Source organism: Neovison vison, chromosome 11 (genome assembly GCF_020171115.1).
Source record: "Neovison vison isolate M4711 chromosome 11, ASM_NN_V1, whole genome shotgun sequence".
NCBI lineage: Eukaryota > Metazoa > Chordata > Mammalia > Carnivora > Mustelidae > Neogale > Neogale vison.
In genome coordinates, this window is record NC_058101.1 from 37,868,914 (window position 1) to 37,888,451 (window position 19,538).

A 19,538-nucleotide genomic window follows, 5' to 3' on the forward strand; every position below is an offset into this window, starting at 1 on the left:
ATTGAGCCCTGCATCAGGTTTTCTGCTCAGCAGGGAGCCTGCTTCCTCCTCTCCCTCTGCCTGCCTCTCTGCCTACTAGTGATCTCTGTCAAATAATATAAAATCTTAAAAAGAAAAAAAAAAAGAAAAAGAAACCAAAATCCTATCTTTTCATATCATTAATATAACCATCTGTTTTTCTTCTCATTCCTTCTTCACTTTTAGTATTATTTCAGTTCTAATTCCCAAACTCTTGAGTGTCACAGTCAAAATGTTTACCTTAAGGCATTCATTCATTCATTCACTTTTTCTGGTATCTCAAGTCTGTACATCGGAGAGGCTTGGTAACCATTAAGATAAGGCCTTTAAGACAAATAATTGAGCGTATAATTCTATTAACTGAGTATTATGATTAAATATGTAAAAACGGAGGGTATGAGTGGTATTAAGAATCTTGTAGGAGTTCATATTTCAGCAAAGACTGGAAATAGATAAATAGATAAAAGTTACTAGGCAAAATAAATAAATTGGGAAAAAAAAAGTTACTAGGCAGCCATCAGGTAGGAATTACTGCAATGAAACCTGTCCAATGAGAGGGGTCAAGATGAGACACATGGATGCTTCTACAAAAGAATAAGCTAGTTTGTTTTAACTAAGAAATAATTTTGAAGTAAAAACAATGAAACTGGGAACCAGATCACAAGCACTATTGTGGGTCATGCTATGGGATTTATATTTATCGTGAAGATGGGAGAGTTCTTTGAGGAGTTTTTAGTAGGGGAATATTGAATATCTATTTTACATTATTTTATGTATTTTTCACGTGCATGATATGAAAGAACTGATATCCACCAAGGTTAGGAAACATTTCAAAGCTAGATACTCCTTCCATTGTGTCTTATTTACAGTGGTCAAAATAAAGTAGCAACAAGAGGAATGGAAATACAAAGTCAGTAAAATAACAGGGCACTATGGCCAAATACCTGTGGAGTTAAAGGAGCTTTAAGAAAAAATAGTGGTGATAAACAACTGATTCTAGTGACTGAGGAGGCATGCTCTTGATTATACAGAGAATTCAGAAATTACTGATGGAGAAATGTTTTAGACAAATCGACTTTGAAATCCCTGAGGGATATCTATGCAAAGATGTAAATTAAGAAGAATGGTTTGTTGTTCAGGAACTGAAATCTGGGGTAAAGATACAGATTTGCAAGGATGATTCCTGGCTGATGACATGAGAGTGAATAAAGGGTTCATACAAGTTTTCAATGTGAGAACAGGAGAGGGATAAATATGGGCCCTAAGAAACACTAGCATGTGAAGGATGAGTCCAAAACCGTAAGCCTGAAAAGAGATCCAGAAGAAATGACAAGAGAGGGAGGACTTAGACCAAGTCATGCTGATATTAGGGAAACCCAGAGAAACCCAGCAGATGCTGCTACAATTAGGGCAAGGGAAGACTAAAATGTGTCATTTCTTATGTACTAAAGGCAAGTTGTTACTGTGACGTTGTTGCGGACAGAAGGAAAATTTCAATAGTGTAACAACCACTAGGAGAACCTCTTCTGTGGTATTCTTTGGGAATGAAGACCATGCCATGGGCAGTGCCCCAATTCAGGATTGAGACATGAATGAGATTTGAGGAAATGGAAAGGATGAACATTATCACTTGGAGGAAACCAAAGAGATGGGAATGAAGAATTTAAATGTTTGCTTTGCATTTAACCGTGAGAGAGAGGGGGTACTTTTCTAGCCCAAGAAAGAAGAGCAACACAGTAGAGATGGTTGTATGTAAATGTGAGAGAGGAAATATTTGACTGAGTGAGGCTGCTGAGGAGGAAGAATGAGTTGGGAATGAGAAGCTCAAACTTAGAAAATCATTATCCAGCCTTACAAGATGTGTTTGGCTTATTGCCATATTTTAAATTCATACTCTACGAAAGAACAGTCCCATATGGTAGCTATTTGCCATATGTAGCTCTTGAGCCCTTGAGAAGGGGCTGGTCCTAAATGAAATGCACTGAAATTATAAAATACAGTTTTAAAAAATATCGTGAATAATTTTTTATTGAGTACATATTGAAATGGAATCATTTTAGATTGATTGGGTTAAATAAAATGTTTTATGAAAATTAGTTTTGCTTTTTTCTTTTTAATGTGGCTAATAGAAAAATTCAAATTGCACTTGTATCTTACAATAAATTTATTTTGGGCAGTGTTGCTCTAGGAAGACCCTGCACCTCCAGGTAGAAACAGACTTTTCCTGGCTGCAAATCGTCAGTAACCGTCACCACATGTCTGACTCCAAAGGCTGGGGCCAGATTTCTTCCTGTGAATCTTTCTTATTATTTTGTGGACACCTCTTTCAGAGATCAAGTCTGACATAATAAGATCGGGATAGAGGTCCCTCTGTTATTTAAATCTCCAGTGACATGTAGTTCCTTCTCTTTATCACATGTCATGTTCTCTTTCTGGTTCTAATTTTATTTTGCTCCTAAGCAATTATTTTTGTTGTTGTTGGTATGACTTCCTTTATTTTTATCCTTTTTTGAGGTCTTATTCTTGTCTCATAATTGGCTCAGGCTCATTTTCTCCCTCTCAAGCAAAGAGATTGATCATTTTTAGAGCAAAGATAATTTGTCCCATATTCAGTAGGAAGACAAATGCAGCCAATTCTACAAGTAATTTGATTAGTATCTTTAAAGGTCTTAGGTTCCAGGTTGATCCACTTTCCTTTGCCTCTTACCATGAACATGTTCCCTGTATACTGCTAGGTATGTGGCCTTTTTGCTGTACCTGTCAGTACTTGAGCTTCTGATCAAGAAAAAACTCTTAGCAATTCTTATTTATAGTCTATTGGCACACTTTTCTCTTCCACCATGCTACCTCCACTCATAGGCCCTCATAGCCCCTTGCGTACTTGCTGTGTGTTAGGAATTATCAATCATTTTCACCAGGGAGGGGTCATCCTCCCTCAGAAAACAAGATACAAACCATTGACCCAATTCTAAATTTCTTGCTTATCACTCCTTGTCCTTTGCTGGGCCTGTTAACTGAGAGGTATTTTAAAAACACAGTATTTTATCTTGCTTACTGAGAAGCCAGTGAAAATGAGAAATGTTACATGAATATCTTTAAAAAAAAAGGAAAGGTTACATGAATATCTATAGTTTAACTTCAATCACCATAGCTCGTTATGACATCAATCTTGGCGTTTAAACTCAGTGCTAATTCGAAGATTTTAAACATAAATTCAAGGTTCTTCCAAGGCTCTGTGAAGAGTCTAAAAATTAGGTCTAAGTTTCAGTGAAGGTAGTTTTTAACTTGTGTGATACAATTCATTTATTATAATGAAACCTTAATTATAAACTCTCTTTGGTACCTATACTTTACAGTGCTCCCCTCAACAATATTCTTAGCAATAAGAAAAAGATGATATATTTATTTTGTTAGTATTAACTGGAAGACAATATGTAGCTTGGTTAAATTCCTTCACAAAAAGATTGTTCTGTTACTATATATGCTCTCCCTTCCAGCTGCCCTTTATGACATGAAATTCATTGCCAATATCCTGCTTCTATAATTTTCTTGTATGTTCTGAAATAAAGGAACAGTTCTGAAAATGGCTCTTTGCTCGCCTTATAGAACAGACAGAAAACTCAAGGAAGACATTTTCAGCTAGTTTTTAATTAGAAATCTTTTTAGGATAGTAATTTTTCTCTTATATTTGTGTAATTACATGGGGATTTCAATTTTGGATTGCCTGTACTATTCACTCACTTAAGAAATGAAAAAATCTAAAAGTATAAAAGTTAATAATTTTCAAGAAAACCTTTTTATTGGTGAATGAAATATACAGGTTTGAAAATTTCAGTTTGGCAATGATTCTTCTTTGAATATATATTATTATATATTATGTATAAATATTAAATTATATATAATTGAGATATAATTGACCTATACTTATGTGAGCTCAAGGTGTTCAAAATGTTGATTTAATAAATTGATACATTGCAATGTGATTACCGCCATAGCATTAGCTAATACCTCTATCATGTCCTATAATTATTATTTCTTTTTTGTGGTGAGAACATTTAAGATCTAGTCTCTTAGCAACTTTGAAGAATGTATTACAATATTGGTGACTCCAATCACATTGCTGTGTGTTAGATCTTCAGAACTTATCCATCTTCTAGTTGCAAATTTGATTTTACTTATCCACATTTTCAACAAATTATGCTCCACTTTCCAGAGAAATCTAACTACTTAGTTAGGAGTGATTTCAGTGTTCAGGCAATCTTTCTGCCCGTCATATTTTCATTGAAAACCAATATATGTGTTTCAGAAACTGGGACTATTCTGAATTGCATTAGCTATTGGCCACTAATAGCAAAAAACTAAAGGGGTGATAATAGATTAGTGCTGTTAAAAATCCATCAGCAAATTATTCTTCAATAGCTGCCTTTAAAGTGGAAATTGCCTCAAGTGACTTTCTTACAAAAAGGCCACTGCCTCTCTTCCATAGCAAGCTGTGGTCAGTTCTAGTTCTAAACTTGGCACAAAGATTCCCGAGGGTTATTGAGCTGCATGGTGTAAACGCATCCTTTGTCATTCCTAATCATCAGCTGTAAAGAAAATTTTAAGCAAGATTTTTTATGCTGTTATGATCAGAGAGGTTGTTCAGAGAAGGCAGGGGTTGGACGAGAAGAAATTCTTCTGTGCCATATGTGGATTATTGAGTGCCAGCTATGGCTGTGACCATGCTAAGATCATAATGTCGTGGTCACCTGGCCCTGAGAAAAGAAAGGGGTTCTGCTTTGAAAGCACAAAGAAATGATGTCTATCAGAAGAAAACCTTTAATTGTTACAGAATGAGCTGAGTTAATTCTAACCAAATTTCACTGCTCTACATAACTCCAGAAATACCCAAAGGATGCAGACATCAATATTGGACAAAAGGCTTCCTGGTTTATGTAACAGAGGAGGTCTATTGGAAACATCCAGAATTTCTTGGGCCACAGACCATTATCTATGCTCCCCTTTGTCATCCTAATGCCATGTACAACAGATTTTACCACTCTTATTTCTGAGAGGTCGGTGTTAAAAGGAGGATGAATGTAAGTTTACCTCTTTTTTCAGTTTCAAGGAAAGCCAAGAACAATACAACAGGTTATAAGAATTCTAGATCTCATTAGAGAGGAGAAGGGAGTTGGGGGAAATTGGAAGGGGAGATGGACCATGAGAGACTATGGACTCTGAAAAACAATCTGAGGGTTTTGAAGGGGCGGGGGGTGGGAGGTCGGAGTACCAGATGGTGGGTATTATAGAGGGCACGGATTGCATGGAGCACTGGGTGTGGTGAAAAAATAATGAATACTGTTATGCTGAAAATAAAAAATAAATTAAAAAAAAAAAAGAACTCTAGATCTCATGTCAAAGGTGCCTGAATATTAAAGTGAACCATGCTAACAAGTGTGAATTGAGTTCTATCAGTACTGACTCAACAGCCCCCTCAAGGCTACTGCAAGGGAAGACTAGAGATTCATTAAGACATTCAGGAGGGCAAGAATATGAATTTCTTTGGAAAGCAGTGTATTGTTCATTCTTAGCCCCTCCATGTGGGGAGAAGGATGAGAGTGCTTTCCCACAAGTTTGAGTCTACTGACAAAAACTTAGTAAAACCTTGATGAGTGAAATAGTTACTATTAGCATCCTGCCCAGGGTCCCCTAAAATCTGGCCATGTAAGACTGAGCCCCTAGCAGAGGCTGCCTGCAGCTGACAATAACTGGTATAAAGGGCATGTAGGCTCCCTTGCTTTACATTTATATCAATTCTGTTCTTGCTCCAGAGGCTCTCATAGGATCAGCTGAAATGAAACTTCAGTTATGATTATGTCCTTTCTTAACACTATCCTGCTTTGCTTTTACTCCCTTTCTTCTAAGAGTCTTCCTCAATCAATTAAATGTTCTCAACTTCACTTCAAGCTTTGGTTAAAGGAACCTTGCAGAAGAAACAGGTATCTGTAGCTTGTGGGACATAGAGTCTGGTGCCAGATACAGACCTAGAAAAATCTAACTTGTTAGGTTTAGAGTGCAGGGAAATGAGTCATAAGCAGAGCCCATAAAAGAGAACCAGCTACAAATTGTCTGGAAAAGACCTTGCCTGTCCAGGCCTTTTTTAAAGAGTGAAACCACCTCTGTTGGGGCTCTCAGGGGTCCAAAAGAGAAAGCATCAAAAGGATCAGATACACATGGTTGAGGATAAATATCCCTAAGGGACCTGCAATGATATCCCTTGTGTGAAAGAACCAAGACTGAAAATCTGTTACACCCAGATGGCACTACTCTGAGATATAACTCAGAAGGTAAGACTTTGTTTATGATTTCTCTTTCTCCATCCTCTGTCTGCTCCTATGATAGATGGACCTATGTCAGTAGCTACTGATGGGAAGGAGATAGAGTGAAGAAGTAGGAAAGAAACCCTCCCTAATCCTTTCCCCCATTACAGGTTTCCTTCACTTTTCCTTCAAAGTGTGTCTAAGCTGAGTAAATTTCATGTTTTCCATACTGGATTTGCTATTAGACTGGACGAAATGCTTTATTACATGAGAGTTAGTGGGAAAGCAATGGAAATCTTGAAATTCATACAAAAGACAGATCCCCATAGGAGGATATGCAAATGAATAAAGTTACCCTTTTCTTGCACCTTACAGATTCCGTCTTGTTGTGAAACCCTGTTTCTTATGTCTATATGCATACCTAATATAAATGAGGAGCTCTCTGCAACTTGCTATCAAGGGAATTAATCTGAAGCCTCAATTCTGTTACTTGGATGTCTACAATGTCCTGTCCCAGATTTCCACAGATTCCCAGGAGGATGTACATTCTCATGGTCCCATTTGTCTCTGATAAAGTCCATTTCAATTAAATCAAAATTCATTTTCTGTGTATCTTCAACAAAATTAACTCCATGTGAGAAAGTTCTAATGGACATTTCTATATCTTGCCCAGTACATGACTTCTTTCCTTCATTGAAGAAGACCTTGATTCCCCTCTGTTGGTTTTTAGCATTTTAGAGAGCTAATGTATGAGCTGTATAAAGGATAGGTTTGCCTAATCAGTTAGTGGAGTTAGTGACAGAAAGAAGTAGAGGCAGTGGAGAATTCATTTATCTTGGGAAGCACCTAGCCACAGGCTAACATTATCATTATGACTAATATGATTCAAAATTATAGGACATATAATGGTTATTATGGTTTATGTAGGTGTATTTTAGCTGAAATTCAGACTAACCAATTCAATGACTTAAATTCCAGAGAATGATTTGCACATCTACAAACAAGTATTTTTCTATAATACATGAACTCAAAATTTTAAATAAGTTATATTGAGAAAAGCCAGAGATTACTACAAGAAATAAATTATCTGACAATAATAGCTAACATTGATTGAGATCTTATTATGTGCAACATATATTTCTAAGTCTTCAAAATGTATTAACTCGCTTACAGGATGTTCAGGGCATCCTAAAGTAAGCAGTGTTGTTACTCTCACTCGATAGATGAGAAAAGGGAAACATTGCACTGATGTGTTCAGGCTCATGCGTCTGAAAGATTGCAAAGGCAGATTTCAAATCCAGGTACTCTGATTTATCAGCCATGAGCAGTGGTTATTCACAAAATCAACTGCCATTAGTACCACTCAAGAGATAAAGTAAGCAGGTGATTAAGCGTCTGCCTTCGCCTCGGGTCACGATCTCAGGGTCTGGGGTCAAGCCCCTTGTCAGGCTATCTGCTCAGTGGGGAGATGACTTCTCCCTCTCCTTCTATCCCTTCCCCCCCAATTCTCTCTCTCTCAAATAAATAAATACAATCTTTAAAATACAGAGAGAGAGTAAGCATGAGAAAACTGTGTTTTCCCTATTCTCTTGTCTCCTTTAGAACAAAGTTTTATAATTATTGTATATACCATGTGTTATAAATTAAAGCAAGATTGAAGTAACATCAACTTTCTTAAATCTCGAATATAATGATACAAGCAACGTGACTGCAGTGAAAATGTTAGGTGGCTTTTAAATGCTTGTGATTTCCAAGATTCTAAGCTTATGCTATTGACCTGACCTCCTAATAAGAACACTGCTGCCTTATTTTCCATGTCTCTATCATTCACTACATTTTAACCAAGAATTATATAGTCCCTTCTTCCACAAATCTATTGAAATGCTCATGATAGTATTTTAGCTGTTGAGTGGGTTCTTAATGTCCTCAATCTCATGGTACCATTTTCACTCTTCCCTCCAGTCTATATACTACCAAATCTTTCAGCTCATCTATCTTATGTATTTGCTTCTTGTGCTTTCATTTCCTGAACATCCTTAACATTTCAGTCATTGGACCCATACCCCTGCCTCACCTGCCAGCTCACTTTTCTGATCTCCTTTGTTGGTCTCACACTGTTTCCTCACCAGTAAATATCTTCAGTCCTCACAGTAACTCAGTTATGTGCATAATAAAACTTGCCAAAGGACACAGCTAGAATGGCCCAGATGAGAATTGAACTCCTTCCTGTCTGCCTTGTCTATCTACAGTCTTAAACTTTATTTCATTAGTTTCCAATCTGGCTTACAGAATACCTCCACTGGGATAATTTGCAGTCATTTTAAATGTAACCAATTTGTCCTTGCTTGATTTTTATCTCTCTTTATAAAATGCCCTTCTCTTCTGCATTTGCCCTTAGTAAGTAAAATATATCATTATGCTCTCCACATTTTCTCCTGTGGCAATTCTTTTAATTCTGCACTGTCCCCGCAAGGTCTAAGAACTTGCGAGCCCAAGCCTAGGGCAAAAAGCTTACAGTTAGTGTATTTACTTATCCTTTGAGCTCACAATATTAAAAGGCTATCTTTTTAAAAAAATTTTAAGGGTTATTTATTTATTCCCTTAGAGATGGAGAAAGAGAGCATGAATCTCAAGCAGACTTCACACTGAGTGTGTGGATTCTGACACAGGGCTCCAACCCAGGACCCCAAGATCATGACCTGAGCCAAAACTGAAAGTGGGATGCTTAACTTACTGTGCTACCTAGGGATCCTACAGCTATTTTTTAAAAATTAAATTTACTTCTTCATTATTTTTATTGACATATAACATTGTCTAAGTCTAAAGTGTACAATGTGTTGATTTGTTACATTTATAAATTGTGATATAATTATCACTGTAGAGTTAGCTAATACTTCCATCATGTCACATAATTATTTCTTCTCTGTGGTGAAAATAATTAAGATCTAATCTCTTAGAAACTTTAAAGTTTATAATGCAGTATTGTTGACTAGAATCAATCAACTGTGGTAAGTATATACAGTTGAATATAGTTTAGCAATGACAAAGAAGGAAATCCTGCCATTTGTGACATTGATAGCCCTTGAAAGCCTTATGTTAAGTGAGATAAGTCAGACAGAAAAAAGATAAATGCTGTATGATATTTGTATTTATATGTAGAATTTTGAGAAGCTGACCTCATAATAACAAAAGAGTAGAATTATGGTTATCAATGGCTAGGGATGGGTTGGGGAATTGGGGAGATGTTTAAGAGCAGAAAGAGTGCCTAGGTGGCTCAGTTTGTTCAGTGTCTGACTGGTGGTTTCTGCTCAGGTCATGATCTCATGGGTCATGAAATCAAGTCCCACATCAGGCTCTGTGCTTATGTGGAGTCTGCTTGGTATTCTTTCTCTCCCATTTCCTCTGCCCCTCCCCCTGCTTGCTCTCTCTTTCTTTCTTAAAACAAATAAACCTTTAAGGGAAGAGACAAGCAACTAGTAGATAAATAAGTTCTGGAGTGCTTGATTCTTCAAACACAACTTTCTGGATGACACACTCTTTCTCAGGAATTCATTATCTTAGTTTTATGCCTAATTTCACAGCACTATATCTAAAAAAATCTTTTGTTTTCTTTCTTCTTTCTTTCTTTTTTTTTTCTTTTTAAGATTTTGCTTATTTATTTGACAGAGAGAGAGGGAGAGAGAGAGAGAGAGCGCACAAGCAAGGGGAGCACTAGAGGGAGAAGGAGATTCCCAGCTGAGCAGGGACCCCGATGCAGGGCTTGATCCCAGGACCCTGGGATCGTGACCTGAGCTGAACGCTTAACCAACTAAGCCACCCAGGCACTCCTAAAAATCTTTTCTTAATGACTCTATCTTATTTAAATGAAATTCTCAGAATATTTTTAACAAGTATCCTCCACAGAATGGAGACAGATTTTCTCCCTCCTTTCACATCCAAGCTTACTTCTGTTTCTATGACTTGCCTGGAGTCTAAACTTCAGTCCATGTCTATCTTAAATAAAATGATCTTCTCCTCTTCTGATACCTTATATTATCCTACATACCTGATTAAAAATTGATTTGTGCTATTCTTGCTCTCTCTCTCTTTTTTTTTCTCACAGAAATATAAACAGATTTAAAATGAGGCTAGGGTTGGAAGAAATTTAGAAACTATATGACCTTAGGAGTCACAGAGTTAGGTTGCTCTGTTTTACAGATAAGGAATCATGGTTAAAATAGCTTCTTTTGAATCCAGAATCCTTAGGGTACATGATGTTTTATTTGTTGTTGTTGTTGTTGTTTTTGACATTCATCAAAGAAAATTTGGCCTCAGGATATGCTGAATAAAATGTGTTGGGTTTATTTTTACTTAAAAATAAGGAGACTGTCTTTGTAAAAATTCACTGGTAAATTCAATTTTCACTGGGACTACTTAGGCAAACTTATTTCAAACAAGCCTCTGGGGACTTTTAAACAGCAATGACTTTTAAGCAGTAATGACTCATTACTCTACTTCCACATCTTGCTAGTATACAATTTATAACTTTGGCAATAGCTTTCAATACCACTGATCCCATCTTTTACTCTTTTCTGGTTGAGTCATCTAACATCATACTTCCCCAAAAGGTAATATGAACACAATCAGGACATATCAAGCTCAGGTCTGAATGAAAAAGAGCAAGAAGTTTATTAAATGAAATTTATTTACTATAATGAATATTATAGTAAACTTCATATTTTAATTTTAGCAGATTGAGGTTTCTAGCCTTGACAGTATGTATTTTCATTGTTCACATACTTAAGTGTTTGATTTCTAAATCACATTTTCTAAAACACATACTCCTAAAAAGGATATTATTCAGGACCAGCACCAGGTAATAACAGACTTGATTTCTATTTGCTTGTACTCATAAGGAGATAAGCTTCTCTGTTGATAAAATTTCATTCATCATTTCAAAATTATCTCTCTTACGTTTTCCAGGTTCCCTTTAGATAAAACTAGTCTATCTTCTACATGCCTTGTTATATTACTCTGTCATGTCATAGATAATTTCAAATATATCCAAAATATGAATTTCTTGAGATCAGGGGCTGTGACTTATATAACTTTCTTAAACATTTACTCCACATTATACATAGCAAGTATTCAATAAATGTATAATTGACTTGTTTCTTCATTGAATTTATGGCAAACCAGTGACCTCCCATACAGTATAATACCTATAATTTGTACTGTACATCAAAACCTTCAGACTTTCCTGGACTCTCCATGAATTCTAGTCTGTGTTCTCTGTTAATTTGTATACAAATATTACCCTATTTTAATTACTGGCATTTCAGAGTGTGTCTTGAAGTCTCGAAGTAATATCTGTCCTCTGATTGTTCTTCATGATCATGTTGCCTACTCTAGGTTCACTATACTTTCATATGCATTTTGGAGTCAGGATATGAATTTTTACAAAATGGCTTGCTGTGATTTTGTTTTGAACTACTTTGCATCTTGACAATGAGAGGGTAGTGATTAATATCAGAACAACAGGGAACTGAATATCAAGTTTTCCAATCCATAAACATGGTGCAACTCTCGATTTAATTAAGTCCCTTTTCATTTTACTCAGCAGTGTTTTATAGTTTTCTGTATGGAAATCTCTCACATACTTCTTTTAAAGATCTGTGACTTGATTTTTGGGGATGCTCTTATATATAGCAGTTGTTTAATTTTCATTTTCTGACTCTTTCTTCCTGGAAAATAGAAATGCCATTGAATTTTTCATCTACTGACCACCATACCATATTACTAGATCTAATATTTTATAGAATTTTGAATTTTCTATGTATGCAATCATATGACCCGAGAATAGAGCTGCTTTATTTTCCCCTTTCCATTGTTTGTGCCTTTTCTTTCTTTTTCCATTATTGCACTGACCAGGACTTCTAGTACAATGTTGAGAGAGTAGATACTTTTATTTTCTTGGCTTTCTTGATGGAAGCTTTGATCACTGATTTTAAAACATTTGTATTTCCTAATATATGATGAAATGCATGCTTAATCTGTCCCGACTGACACTATATCCACTGACAGAGCTCCATTACTCTTTCTTGGGATATCTTAAATCCATTCTTTTAGTTGCAGCCCAGAACAATATTGGATAAGATATTTTACATTTTCTGGGATGAGAAAGGAAAAAATGAAGAGTAAAAAGAAAGAAGACAAAGAATAAAAAAGACAGGGAAGACAGTTTTACTAAAACCTTCCTCAAATTTCTCTGGATGCTAAAATTAGGACTTTAAATTCTCAGAATGAATGACTTAACTCCATTCTTTCCAATCCTCCTCCTATATACATATATATCTCCAGCCACTATGAGCTTAGTGTGCAAAAGGCTTTTACATCTAGAAAGGCTAGGTGAATTGCTCAAAGCCTGGCAGAGGACAACCAGATATTTATTGTGGGAGGTGTAATCATTTGTCTCTTTGGATGGGTATTGTTCTGCAGATAGTCAAATGTATGTGTTTTCAGCTCCTTGAAGGAGCTTTATGCCTAAAATCCTAACCTGAAACTTTGCAACACATTTTCTATGTTGAATGTTATGTAGTTTGGTCAGAAACTGTCTGACTCACTAATACATTATTCTTCTGGTATGAAGTCAAGGTCATAAATTCAAATGCCTGTAGGGAATATGGAGGTAAATGAATGAATTCATCAAGTATAGTGGTTCTGAGATTTCAATAGCATTTTTTTTTTTTTTTTTTTTTTTTAGTTTTTCATGTTGCAACTGAAACTTAGCCTTGGTGTAGTTGAGACAGTGAGAAGCAGAGGGGATCTCAGGGACACTACAGAATATATAACCTTCTGTTGAGAAAGGATGACAGCTACTCTGAGTAGATGGCCGCCATGCCAGGAAGATGGACTTATGGTAACACAATATTCCAATTTCTTAAGAAGTTAACATTTTGATATGATACTATCAGATTATTATTTTATTTTTTGCACATTTCAGTAATTATCAACTGAAATCCACATTTGTTGATATGCACAATTGTCAGACTAATTTCTTCTGGGGATTATAGATGAGAAAGAATGAGATATTCTTTTTGTAGTTCATTAACTCATTCAGCAAATATTTATTGAACATCTAGTAAGTGTCAGATAGCAATGCTAGGTACTAGAGATAAAATGGTAAACAAAACTAGGCAGAGGTCTCTGCTGTCATGGTACTTTTGTTTGAGAGGGGGTTATAGAAAGTGATAAAATAATCAAGAACAAAATCTAAAATTACCAGTGTGAGAAGTACTGTGTCAGGGCATGCAAGCCAGGCTGGAGCTTCCACTCAAGTCCTCAGACCTAGGAATATCATAGACACAGCTTTTATGCTCACCAGCCTTAAGGAAATGTTAAAATTCATAATTTGCCTTCATTCTAGAGAAGTTTTAAAACATAATTCTCTTTAAATGAAGTTTTATGCAACTCTCTCCTGGGATCCCAAGGAGCAGTGGGTTGTAGGTGAATTTTATTTTGAGGAAGGTTTTCGAATAGCCACTGCTGTTCTTATCTCTGCTTCTTTATAACAGGTCCTGTAATATCTTCTATTTGCCAGGGCAAAGGGCATTTATTCTCTACCTCCTTTATGTTCCACGTCTACCCAAGAATTCTCTCTGTCTTTCTCAAGAGAAAATAGAAAAACTTTATAATGCATCCAGAGACCATGAGAGCAAACCAAATACATACAGGATCTAGACTTTAGCACTGAATGTCTAACCTATTTGCCAGGAGAACCTCCCTAGGCTATCCTTTGGGCTGAGTGACAGACTGGTAACTTATTTGTAGAGATCCCTTATCATCTATGCTTCTGATCCAATCAACTACAAATATTTACATTCACATACCTCATTCTTTTTATTGCTCTCCTAATATGTGTCAGGTATTGTTCTAAGTGTCTCATATATTAGTTAATGTAATCCTCATAAGACTTCTGATGATAGGTGCTACTGCATTGTACAGATGGAAAAAATGAATATGAGAGAATTTAGCCACTTAGGAAAATCAGATAGAGATACCCCGTATTTCATCTCTTGAAAGATATGAGATTAAAAATCGTTGATTTAGGTAGAGAAGTGTGTGGATGCCATCTGTGTTATATACTCAATGTTGATTTGTGTTTTCTTTTAGAAGAATGATAGAATTTTGGCACTGGGTGATAAATCTGAATTTGAACTCAGGCTTTTGACTCCTAATCGATGGGAATAATACTTACTTTACTGCTCAATATTACTTGTCTCATTTTTCAATGTTTTTTTCTTAAATAAAGTTTGATCCCTGCCAACATCTGGTCCCATTCTCTATAGTCTATAACACTACAAACAAGTGGCTGATGCTTCACCACATATTTTTAGTGCTCAGATAATTTTAATTTCTATTTGATAATGATCTAGGCAAAAAGAAAGGACTTGAGTTATATTAAACAATTTGGTGTTGCGCAGTGAACTCTAAGACATGCTTAAAATTTAAGAAGGGCATATGCAAAAGAGGCTTCCTGCCTAGAATAAATAGAGTTGCCCAGAACTGTAATAACAGTATGGAAGCCCTTTTGTTTTTATTTCCTTAGTCAAGAAGAATGAATTTCTGACTCTTAGAAAAGTAACCTGTGGTAGGAAAAAGAGATTGGAAAAGTAGTTGCTTGCCTTAGTAAATTTATGTCTCCTGACCCACATAAATTACACAGAAGAGACAAGGATTTGAAATGGGAGGTTTAAACATGCTAATAAAACCAGAGATTGTTTTTTTTTCTGCCCCTCAAGACTCTTGAGAAGTTCTACTTTGTGTTGGCTCATCCTCTAGTTCTTTCTCTTCTAGGTTCTTTTGATCCAATTGAGGCAGATGTAGAAATCCTCTAGATGACAACAGGGACCTATGAGCAGAACCCTCAGATGAATTTTTATACCCATCTTTCAGTTTCAGTGGGTAACTTCAGGTGGTTTAGCCCCTATGGCAGAATTAGATGAGTTTGTGTTTGGAATGCAGAGGATCTGGCTCTCTCACTTATTGTCCAGTAAAATGCACTACAAAATGCCTTCTTTATAAGTGTATGGTAATAATTAAATGAACCATTATAGGTGAAAAGTATTATGACCATTTTTATCTTTGTTTTTAAGACATTAAGAGATTAGGTCTCTTACCATTTACTTATTTTAACCCAAAATATTCCAGGGAGTCAAATGAGCTGCATAGAGAAACTGATTTTTCATATAAAATGAATATTTATAAATGGCAATTACCATATGTCAGTATACCAAAAAGTACTCTGCTTTGGACAAAAAACTCAGGGCACTGGACTTATAGCATGCTGTAGTTGAAACTGAGTTATGTCATTTAATGTGTGACCTTAGGCAACTGGGAAACAAAGATAATAATACCAACATCAAAAGAGTAGTCTAAGAATCAAATGTAATAAGCCTATAAAGTACTTAGTACAGTGATTGACCATAAATATGGTTGATTCAGTAAATATAGGAGGTTATTATTGTTTATTATTATTATCTGTAAAAGCTCTATTCCATTGTCTTGCATATTGGAACCTCTTATAGCGAAAGTCTCACTGTTGCTGAATATTTTTTTTTCCAACTTATTTATTTTCAGAAAAACAGTATTCATTATTTTTTCACCACACCCAGTGCTCCATGCAAGCTGTGCCCTCTATAATACCCACCACCTGGTACCCCAACCTCCCACCCCCCCGCCACTTCAAACCCCTCAGATTGTTTTTCAGAGTCCATAGTCTCTCATGGTTCACCTCCCCTTCCAATTTACCCAAATTTCCTTCTCCTCTCTAACGCCCCTTGTCCTCCATGCTATTTGTTATGCTCCACAAATAAATGAAACCATATGATAATTGACTCTCTCTGCTTGACTGATTTCACTCAGCATAATCTCTTCCAGTCCCGTCCATGTTGCTACAAAAGTTGGGTATTCATCCTTTCTGATGGAGGCATAATACTCCATAGTGTATATGGACCACATCTTCCTTATCCATTCATCCGTTGAAGGGCATCTTGGTTCTTTCCATAGTTTGGCGACCGTGGCCATTGCTGCTATAAACATTGGGGTACAGATGGCCCTTCTTTTCACGACATCTGTGTCTTTGGGGCAAATACCCAGGAGTGCAATTGCAGGGTCATAGGGAAGCTCTATTTTTAATTTCTTGAGGAATCTCCACACTGTTCTCCAAAGAGGCTGCACCAACTTGCATTCCCACCAACAGTGTAAGAGGGTTCCCCTTTCTCCACATCCTCTCCAACACATGTTGTTTCCTGTTCTCTTAATTTTGGCCATTCTAACTGGTGTAAGGTGATATCTCAATGTGGTTTTAATTTGAATCTCCCTGAGGGCTAATTATGATGAACATTTTTTCATGTGTCTGATAGCCATGTGTATGTCTTGATTGAAGAAGTGTCTGTTTATATCTTCTGTCCATTTTTTGATGTGTTTGCCTGTTTCGTGCGTGTTGAGTTTGTGGAGTTCATTATAGATCCTGGATATCAACCTTTTGTCTGTACTGTCATTTGCAAATATCTTCTCCCATTCCGTGGGTTGCCTCTTTGTTTTTTTGACTGTTTCCTTTGCTGTGCAGAAGCTTTTGATTTTGATGAAGTCCCAGAAGTTTATTTTCGCTTTTGTTTCCTTTGCCTTTGGAGACATATCTTGAAAGAAGTTGCTGTGGCTGATATCAAGGAGATTATTGCCTATGTTCTCCTCTAGGATTCTGATGGATTCCTGTCTAACGTTGAGGTCTTTTATCCATTTTGAGTTTATCTTTGTGTATGGTGTAAGAGAATAGTCGAGTTTTATTCTTCTACATATAGCTGTCCAGTTTTCCCTGTTGCTGAATATTTTTGATAAGCTTCTTAGGTGGTAGACCGGAGCCACAGAGCACGTAAGGGATAGTGCCCAGACTTTAGGGATATAGTGCAATGTGACAACCCTTTTATTTTCTAAATCAGCAGTAAACTCTCCCTTGTTTGGTGATGCTTTGTTTTAGTGAATGTATGAATGTGAGTGCGTGTGTTTGTATGTACCCCGTATTTCATCTCTTGAAAGATATGAGATTAAAAATCGTTGATTTAGGTAGAGAAGTGTGTGGATGCCATCTGTATGTTATATACTCAATGTTGATTTGTGTTTTCTTTTAGAAGAATGATAGAATTTTGGCACTGGGTGATAAAATTGGTGGTGAAAAGCTGGGCTACCAATTCAAGTCCATAACTGTTGAATAACCTTGGCATTCTAATGTAATTATCTTCAGGATCTTCATATGTGTAACAGCAGTAATTATAGTTAGCAGAAGCTCACAAAGCCCACTGGAATTACCCATCAAGGTATCTATGGTTATAAAACAGTGTAACAGATACGCTGCAGCTAACAACAAACAAATCAAGAGACGAATTGGATAAACTTCCTGGCATCTTATAAAGGCTCTCTAAAAATGATCCCAATGATTATTCATGTTTAAAAAAAAAAAAAAAAAACTTTGTCTCGTAGAGAAAGCTGTGATAGCTTTCCTTATCTCCATACCAATATGTTAAACAAAGCAAAAACAAATTTCACCTTATTTTCTCCCTTTTTCTATATTTTTCTCTTCTGTTCACATCTACTTTCTTACCTGCCAATCTGCTCTGCCTCCACTTTACCTCTTTCTTCTTGTCACAGTACCGTCCTCTCCTAGCATCCAGTGACTGAAAATCTGGTAGGTCAAAGGCCTGTGGAAGACACAAAGATAACTTAGATTTTAATTCAGTTTCTGAAGTGGACCTGTTATTTGTGTCTGGTAGCCTCTTCTCCTTGGGGAAATCCCCATACAGGATACAGAGTGAACATATGATCGTGGCTAGAGCTGAGGATAGGCATATAAGCCAAGCAAGGTCAGAGTCTTAGTGATTCACATGGAAAGAAAAGTATTTTCTGCTGTGGCTGTTAAACTAAGATTATGTGAGCCTACAGCTGCTGACAGCCCTCCTGCCTGCCAACTTGACTTCATGCAAAATGGATTCCAGTCAAGAATTTCATTGTTAGAGTGTTCACTCCTAGAATTCCCAGGAATATTTGTCAATAAATTTCCTTTCAGCTTAAGCTACTTTGAATTGGCTTCTGTCACTAGCAATCCGAAGTGTCCTAATGAATATAGCCTTCCAAGAGTTTATAGTCTAATAAAAAAGTACAGCTGAAGTGACAAAATTGTCCTGAGGTGACCAAGTGGAGCAGTACAAGTATTTTCACTTGTGACTGAAAAATAATAGAGGTATGGTAATGAGGTATTACCTATGGCACTAGCCTTGTTTCAATCTGATTCCTGAGTTCCAAAGTTTAAAGGACACCTCCCAGTTTCAGTGGTAGTGCTCAGGTTATTTGTGTGGGGTGAGGAAAATGAAATTGAAGCCCTCTACCCAGAAATTTCAACCACTCATGACCTCTGTTAGGCTTTCTACACTGCACATTAACAAATGGCCTATGTGAAAATTCACAAAGTAAACTAAAACAGTATGATAACTATATACACGGAATGCCAGACCCCTAATCATTCTTTCCAACTGGATTGCCACTCAGAGCTCTGTATATTTCTGGAACTATACTGTCTGCATGAACTAGGAACTAGTTTTATACCGAGATCTTCATACCTGCCTTCAGACTCTTAATTGTAATGTGGACAGATGATAACAAATTATAAAAAGGCTACTTTTGTCTCTATAATATTTAGCTTCCTTCTTTCAAAAAAAATGCCTTTTCAACTATAATTGTAAGTGGCAAGTGGTAGTCTTTCAAATTCTATTTTAGAGTGCTGATAATAATAAAGACTAAATAATAAAGTTGGATGAATACAAAGTAGCAGAAATACCTTATTCAAAAAAGATGACAAGTTATAATATTCTTCCTTTCTGAGAATTGAGATTTCTGCCTGTACATATCATCTTGCAGAACATAGTATCTGTTAGAAATGAACTCTGTAGTTAGAAGACAAACTGAAAAGACTTTATGATTGAAACAATATGTACTTAAATAAGAATAAACAGATTGACTAATGAAGTAGAACAGAAAGGATACAAATTAATTTGGAAAACTAGAATATCAGAAAAGCAGAGTATCAAATAACTAGGGAAAAATGGACTTTTTAATAAATGATGTTGGGAAAACTATAGTATTGTTTTGAGAAAGAAAAAATTAAATTCATTTCCTGCAGCATTAAAAAGA

The 19,538-nt window shown here is 36.2% G+C and overlaps 1 long non-coding RNA gene across 2 annotated transcripts in view; it reads left to right on the forward strand.

Moving 5' to 3' along the window:
* Window positions 1-6,147: 6,147 nt before the first annotated feature.
* The window catches only part of LOC122889592, a 102,487-nt gene continuing 89,096 nt past the window's right edge, over window positions 6,148-19,538 (forward strand). For both annotated transcript variants that reach the window (XR_006380947.1, XR_006380946.1), the window contains exon 1: window positions 6,148-6,344. This is a non-coding gene — a long non-coding RNA (uncharacterized LOC122889592). The remainder of the gene's footprint in view (window positions 6,345-19,538) is intronic.